The sequence below is a fragment of the Natrix helvetica genome (genome assembly GCF_964273705.1).
Source record: "Natrix helvetica genome assembly, chromosome: 7".
NCBI lineage: Eukaryota > Metazoa > Chordata > Lepidosauria > Squamata > Natricidae > Natrix > Natrix helvetica.
The window spans coordinates 2,855,803-2,862,662 of NC_138558.1; positions in this window are offsets into that span (position 1 = coordinate 2,855,803).

Here is a 6,860-nt window from a genome sequence, read left to right on the forward strand (position 1 = left end):
GCAGAAGAAACCCGAACCCCGAAACGGCCGGTGCAGAAGAAACCCGGAGCTCCGAAACGGCCGGTGCAGAAGAAATCCGAACCCCGAAACGGCCGGTGCAGAAGAAACCCGGAGCTCCGAATCGGCCGGTGCAGAAGGAACAGCGGAGCCCGGGCAGAGACGGGGGGGGGGGGGGGAGAGGTGGGATTTGGGGAGGGCGAGTTGGGCACAGGAGGGGAGGGGGCGAAGTGTTCCCACGCCACTGGTTTTGCCCGGCTTTAACCCGGAGCAGGAGGCTGGAGCTCGCCACTCGGCTGGTTTCAGGATGCGGGGAAAAGAGACCATCAGGAAATCCCCGGATGAGATTGTGAAAGTGAAACCAGCCGGGCGGCTCTCCAAGCGGCGGCCGAGAGATCTGCTGTGACACGTCCCGAGTCAGCTGGACTCTTGGGGGAAGTTTTGATTTGATTTTTTGGCCTGGGAAACGGAGGGAAAACCCCGAGTGGGCAGTGAGTGGGGGTCTCTGGGCTCAAAGAATGCGAGGAGGGGGCAGCAATTTCTATTCCCCTCCAGAAAGGCCCTTTGCCCTCTGTTTATACAGAGGGGGCTTGCGTTTCAGTGTTTTGTTTTGTTTTATATATATTTCAATCTCAATCCTACACGGGAAAAGACCTGAATACAACAAAACCAGCATATCTATATAGTTATAGTTTAGTTTAGTTTAGTTTACTTTATAAAGGTCTGCTAGGGGGCGTGCATAAGTGCACCAGTGTGTCTACCGTCCCTGTCCTACTGTTGTTTACTGCTTGTTTACACCCCCCACATCAACACTGATAGGAAAAGCCGCCTGTACATAAACAGAGAGCACAATGCACTCCCTTCTGGCACTGATGATGTTACTTAGTTGGGTAATGAGAGGTCTGCAAGATAGCCAGCTTGGCTGAAGCACCAAGGACCCCCACAGTCTTCCTCCACATTTGTCCTCCTCCTCCTCCTCCTCCTCCACAAACCCCACTGCCTTCTAGCATTGATGATGTTACCTACTTGGGTCATGAAATGTCTGCAAGAAAACAACCAAGCTTAGAGAGCACCAAGGACCCCACAGTCTTTTTCCTCCTCCCTCCTCCTCCTCCTCTTCCGTGAAAGCCCCACTGCCTTCTAGCAATGATGATGTTACTTAAATGGGTAATGAGAGGTCTGCAAGATAACAAACTCCGAGAGCACCAAGGACCCCCACAGTCTTCCTCCACATTCCTCCTCCTCCTTTTCCTCCTTCTCCTCCACAAACCCCCACTCCCTTCTAGCATTGATGATGTTACCTAGTTAGGTCATGAAAGAGGAATGCAGAACGTGTTCAAAGTATAAATCCAAACAAAACTGATTTGGTATGGAAGTTTTATTCCTTTATTCATGCTTTCCGTCCTGACCTCCCATTGACACCTATTCCTCCTATATATATATATATATATATACATTACTGGAACAAAAGAATGCAGAGATGGGTAAAATGCAAAGCTGTTTATTTAGCCAATTTAAAGCAAAAGTCACTTTTTCAAACATACTCAACAGTAACCTTTGGCCTAAATAGGGAAATATTTTCCAAGTAACTTGGACTCTTCTGAAAACTTTCAGTTCCCCCCAAAAATCAGGCTGACCTGAAGAAGCTCATCTGCCTAATTCTGCAAGATAGATAAGAGATAGATGATAGATAGATAGATAGATAGATAGATAGATGATAGATAGATAGATAGATAGATAGATGATAGATAAAATGCATTTATTTGTTTTGTTATTATATTTTAAACAAACTATCAAGTGACCCAAAGCTTGATTAGTAATAAAAAGTATTTTATTTTATTTATTTTAATTTTAGTTTAGTTTCATTTTATTATGTTATTATATTTTTATTTTATTTTATTATTATATTTTTATTCTATTATATTTTTATTTTATTATATTTTTTATTTTATTATATTTTTATTATATTATTATGTTTTATTATATTTTTATTACATTTTATTTTATTTTTATTTTATTTTACTATTTTATTTTATTACTTTATTTTAATTTTATTTTTTAAAGTTGTTGGCCATCCATCTCATCACATGGGGACGGAATAAGTATAAGTATAATCTTGATTGTCATTGTACTTAAATGCAACGAAATTGGTTTTAATCTCACTGGTGCAAAATTATAGCAGAAACGAAAAAAGAAAGAAAAAAAATCTAGCGGATTTCTACCACTAGCACAGGAGCTGCCAAAATTTTCTATGTACCTTTTTACCTTTCCCCATAAATGTTTAAAAAACAATAAAATTCTTTTTTAAAAAATCTAGCGTGTGCATGGAATGATTGTGGTTGTATTTAAAAGTCTGACAGCCCAAGGATAGAAACTATATTTAAACCTATTTGTTCGGCTGGCTATACTTTGATGTCTTTGCCCGATGGAATCAAGATCACGCGAAGTGTTAATACCCCTTTATAATGCCTTGGTGAGGCCACACTTGGAATCCTGCATTCAGTTCTGGTCGCCACGATGTAGAAAAGAGGTGGAGACTCTAGAAAGAGTGCAGAGAAGAGCAAGAAAGATGATTAGGGGACTGGAGGCTAAAACATACGAAGAATGGTTGCAGGAACTGGGTGTGTCTAGCTTAAGAGAAAGAAGGACTAGGGGAGACATGATAGCATCTTCCAATATCTCAGGGGTTGCCACAAAGAAGAGGGAGTCAAGCTATTCTCCAAGGCACCTGAGGGCAGAACAAGAAGCAATGGGTGGAAACTAATCAAGGAGAGAAGCAACTTAGAACTGAGGAGAAACTTCCTGACAGTTAGAACAATTAATCAGTGGAACAGAAGTTGCCTCCAGAAGTTGTGAATGCTCCAACACTGGAAGTCTTTAAGAAGATGTTGGATAGCCATTTGTCTGGAACGGTATAGGGTTTCCTGCCTAGGCAGGGGGTTGGACTAGAAGACCTCCAAGGTCCCTTCCAACTCTGCTATTGTATTGTAAGTGCAAAGAGAAGCTGACGAGGGTGTGAATCATCTCTGAGTATCTTCCTTACTCTGCTAAAGCGGCGAGATCTGGTGATGTCATCCAGTGGTGTCAGAGGGAAACCAGTGGTTTCTTGTGCTGAATTGATCACTCTCTGAATTGGCCTTCCTGTCCGCAGCTGTTAAACCAGCCTACCATACTGTAATGCAATATGTGAGGACGCTTTCTAGGGTGGACCGATAGAAAGAGGTCATCGGCCATTGTTTCACCTGATTTTTTCGCAGGACTCTAAGGAAATGAAGTCTCTGTTGGGCCTTTCCAATCACCAGAGACGTGTTGTTTTTCCAGGTGAGATCTTGACTAATAAGCACTCCCAAGAATTTAAAAGAAGGAACCCTCTCCACACGCTCCCCCACCCCCTCGAGATACAGTGGGGCAGGTTCCTCTCTGTGCTTCCGGAAATCTAGCACCATCTCCTTTGCCTTACTAGTAGTTAGATGTAAGTTGTAAGATGCAAGTTGTTTCTTGAGCACCATGGACTGGACTTCTTCCCTGTATGCCAGGGGTGTCCAAACTTGGCAACTTTAAGACTTGTGGACTTCAACTCCAGAATTCTGGGAGTTGAAGTCCACAAGTCTTAAAGTTGCCAAGTTTGGACACCCCTGCTGTATGCTGATTCGTCCCCTCCAGTTAGGAGACCCAGCACCGTTGCGTCGGCTGCAAACTTTATGATGATGTTGGATGGATCAGAGGATATGCAGTCATGTGTATACAGCGAGTACAGGTAGGGGCGGAAGACGTAAAGGACCTAACCTTTACTGTTTGGGGACGATCCGTCAGGAAGTCTTTGATCCATTCACAAGTAAGGGGGAGGGAAATCCAGGTCAGTCAACCTTTCAATGAGAACCGCCTGGTAAGATGGTGTTAAAGGCCGAGCTATCGTCTATAAAAAAGCATTCTGACATAATTCCCAGATTTCTCAAGGTGGCTCAGAGCAATTATGGAGAGCCGTGGGGATGGCGTCCCCTGTCGGCCTGTTGCTTCTATATGCAAACTGGTGTTGATCAAAATTTGGAGGAAGACAGGACCCGAGACAGGAGGACCAGTCTCTCAATGCGCTTCATCACTATAGACGTCAGTGCGATGGGTCTAGAGTCATTCAGGCTATTTATGGCTGCTTTCTTCGGAGCTGGGATACAATACAATACAATACAATACAATACAATACAATACAATACAATACAATACAATACAATACAATACAATACAATACAATAATACAATACAATAGTAGAGTTGGAAGGGACCTTGGAGGTCTTCTAGTCCAACCCCCTGCCTAGGCAGGAAACCCTATACCGTTTCAGACAAATGGCTATCCAACATCTTCTTAAAGACTTCCAGTGTCGGGGCATTCACAACTTCTGGAGGCAACTTCTGTTCCACTGGTTAATTGTTCTAACTGTCAGGAAGTTTCTCCTCAGTTCTAAGTTGCTTCTCTCCTTGATTAGTTTCCACCCATTGCTTCTTGTTCTACCCTCAGGTGCCTTGGAGAATAGTTTGACTCCCTCTTCTTTGTGGCAACCCCTGAGATATTGGAACAATGCTATCATGTCTCCCCTAGTCCTTCTTTCTCTTAAGCTAGACATACCTAGTTCCTGCATAACTGGATAACTGTGGCTGCTTTCAAGCATGATGGGACTCTAGCCTGTTGCAGGGAGAGGTTAAAAATCCTTGTCAGGACCCCCTGTTAAATGGTCAGCACAGGTTTTGACCACTTTCCCCAACACCCCGTCTGGACCTGCAGCTTTGTTGGGATTTACAGCCTTCAGTTCAGCTCTCACTTGATGTCCATCCAAGGTGAGTGGCTGGAGGTCAGAGGGCCTTTGGGCTACAGCCACAGAGACTGATCTTTTGACCTCAAAGCGGGCAAAGAAGCTATTTAGCTCCTCTACTAGCAGGGCATTAGCATTGGCTATTTTTTTCGCATTGCCCTTATAGTTGGTTAGGTGTTGCAGCCCCTGCCACACCTGCCTTGAGTTATTATCTTCCAGATACTTCTCTAGCTTTTGTTTCTATTTCTGTTTGGCCGCCTTCATGCCTCTTCTCGAGTTTGCCCTGGCTTCGTTGCATTTGTCTTCGTTTCCTGCCTTGAAGGTGGAGTTTCGGGCTCTGAGAAGTGATTGTACCTCTGCTGACATCCAGGGTTTACGATTACTATAAACTCTGATGCGCTTATTCACCGTTACATTGTCTGTGCATGTTTTAATGTATGAGAGTAGAGCGTCAGGGAATTCTTGCAGCTCCAAACGTTCAAATATACTCCCCTCGGTAGTCTCAATAATTTTGTTATAATTATAGTCTTTATTATTTCATTATAATAGAATGAAATGAAATGAAAGCTGGTGGGCTGGCCAGCAATGTCCCCACTAGGCAGGTGAGCTGGAGAGAGGATTAAGGCTTGGAGAAGGCGTCAGATGAGCAGGCTGGCTGGCTGGACTTGAACCCAGAACAACCGAGGCAGCTTTGCAAGGGGAATTAAGCACAGCGAAGAGGAACTGAGAGATTTTTTGCAAAACTGGGAAAAAAAATGAAGGGGCTGTAATTTTGCAGTGAGCGTTTATGCACAGCTGGTCTGCCAGATGACAGCGCGGCCTCCTTAGAAAATAGAGGAAGTTCGTTACACCCAGAGCAAGTCAACGGAAAGTTGTGGTTGTCTATTGCACAGGTGGCGAGGGCAGTAGAGTTCCAACCGAGAAGAGCTCTTAGCTTGGTGGTTTTCTTGCAGATGTCTCATTACCCAACTAGATAACATCATCAGTGCTAGAAGGGAGGGGGGTTTGCAGAGAGGAGGAGGGTGTTCTGAGGCTTCCAAAGAGCCCAAAGCAAACTCCTTTTCCCGACAAAAAAACCCTTTTATTAATTGGCTGTGAGTTCTGCTCATTCCCATCCAGCAAAGTCTTTCGAGGGAGGATTTACAGTCACAGACCTTCTCTGGCTTGGAGAGTGACTTTGGGCCACTCACCGGGAGACTGTGAGTTCTAGTCCTGCCCTAAGCATGAAAGCCAGCTGGGTGACTTTGGGCCAATCACCAGGAGACAGTGAGTTCTAGTCCTGCCCTAAGCATGAAAGCCAGCTGGGTGACTTTGGGCCACTCACCGGGAGACTGTGAGTTCTAGTCCTGCCCTAAGCATGAAAGCCAGCTGGGTGACTTTGGGCCAATCACCGGGAGACAGTGAGTTCTAGTCCTGCCCTAAGCATGAAAGCCAGCTGGGTGACTTTGGGCCACTCACCGGGAGACTGTGAGTTCTAGTCCTGCCCTAAGCATGAAAGCCAGCTGGGTGACTTTGGGCCACTCACCGGGAGACTGTGAGTTCTAGTCCTGCCCTAAGCATGAAAGCCAGCTGGGTGACTTTGGGCCAATCACCGGGAGACGGTGAGTTCTAGTCCTGCCTTAGGCATGGACTAATAACAACAGTGTTTGCATGCCAGCCATCCTCACAGCCATATGAATTTTTGACCCCCTCGGAAACAGAAGACGCCACTTGGTTTTCTGCTGAGACAGCTCCTCTGTTTAACTCCTTCTTAAAAAACGAGTCTCCCTTCTTGTTTCCTGCACATTGGTGTTATTTCTAAAGATAGACCTGAAACTTTTGCTCTCTCCGTTAATTTCTGTCTCAACAAAAGTGGTGAGGACGGAAACAATATGAAGGCCGGAGGCAAAATGCTTCCGATTCATACTTGTTTTAATCTTCATCTTTGATTTTTTTTTTCCCCCGCCTGCGGCTTGCTCTTTTTTCTTTTATATTCGGTGCTTTGTTTATTTGGCCGAGTGTGGTTAAACACACAAGGAACTTGTCTCCTGTACAGAAGCAGTCGTGTGTGCTTGCAAA